Raw genomic sequence first — 1,641 nt, 5'->3', positions numbered from 1 at the left:
TCCCGACCGATTATTATCTGTGTTCCCCTCTGAAGAAGTTGTGTGTATTATCTTTATTTTCATCCAGTTATGAAACTGGGTTTGCCCACCATTACCTCTATACTTGCTGATCATTTAGTACCACTTAAGTGCTAATACTGGCTGTGTTTTGATATGAATGCCTGTCCTTAGAGTATGACACTTGACTACTGTTTGTTTAAGAGCCTGCTCAAAACCTATTTTGCCACTCCTAAGTTCTCTATTTTTTTTTCTTGTTTGGATGTATTGGTTGAGATAAACTATGGTAGTTCGGGGTTGTCCAGGCCTTCCCGGTGTTAGCCATGCCTGGGGTTCTTAGAAGCCCCTTGGAACTTGGGCGACATCGGGAATACAAGGCGAGGACTTAGTCCCCATGCCATTGGAAATCTCCAACCAAGACACATCCACTCAAGGATAAAAATGGGGCAAGTATAGAAACAATATGAGTACTTGATGTGCCGTGAAATTATGGCACATTTGATGCTTTTTGGCTATAAGTTTTACTTGTTTTTTAGCAAGTTTTGGTCTTTTTGATGTGTTTGTGGCATGTTGCGTATGTTTAACGTATTTCGGGAGCAAGTCGTGGAAATGGAGTAAAAAGATGTTCACAGAAAGAAAAATAACTGAAGCCTGATTTATACGGAGGAACATACGGACCGTAGAATATTCACGGTCCATAAAAGCCATCGTAGATGCTTAACAGTAAGGCCTCAGACCTGAAGAGGAAGTCCAGGCAGAAGTACGGACTTTATATTATTTACGGTCCGTAAATCCCACTGTAGATTGGTTCCAGAGAAGTCTTAAAGAGCAGAGGATTTTACGGACAAGTTATACGGACCGTATAATATTTACGGTCCGTAAAAGTGGATCGTACATCCGACAACTGGAGAAGATTTTACGGAGAACTGTCACTGATTCTTCGGACCGTATAAAATGTACGGTCCGTACATTGATCCTTCGAGGGCAATTTTGTCAATCTTATTTTGCACGACTTTGATTCTTATAAATACCTTATTTAGGTTTCTTGTAAAGCACATTACAACAGAACTCAGTTTTATTTCCCTTAGCACTAATTATTCATAGTTTGGGAAGTCTTTTGGAGATTACGAACAATTACAATTAATTTCTCTTCAATTCCAAGCAATCAATTGTAAGCATTATGATCTCCATTATTTCTTATTGTTCTTCTTCTTCTATGAGTAGCTAAATTCCCTTACTAGGGTTGTGAACCCAATTAATGGGTGTTTTGTGATTGGGTTTGTGACTGATATACACATAATGGATTATTAGAGTTTATTTATTCTTCATTCTTCATTCTTAATTAATGGTTGCAAACATTGATTAAAGCCATAAACCTTGATTTATTTGGGAAAATAATTAGGGTTGGTAAGAATAAATAACAAGGACTCAAAGCTTTAAACTTTGATTAATAAATTCACTTAGGAATAAGCAGCATTTATTTGGCATGATTAATCATTCTTCATAGTTACTTTCTTATATTTGGGAAAATCATAGAAAGAGACAATCTTTATTTATTGGGAAATAGTAGAGATTCATATAGAGATTAAGTGCATTCATATAATGATCCATTAGAAGTATATCAAGATCAATACCCATGATCAT

This window comes from Lycium ferocissimum, chromosome 1 (genome assembly GCF_029784015.1).
Source record: "Lycium ferocissimum isolate CSIRO_LF1 chromosome 1, AGI_CSIRO_Lferr_CH_V1, whole genome shotgun sequence".
NCBI lineage: Eukaryota > Viridiplantae > Streptophyta > Magnoliopsida > Solanales > Solanaceae > Lycium > Lycium ferocissimum.
This window is presented reverse-complemented; position numbering follows the sequence as displayed.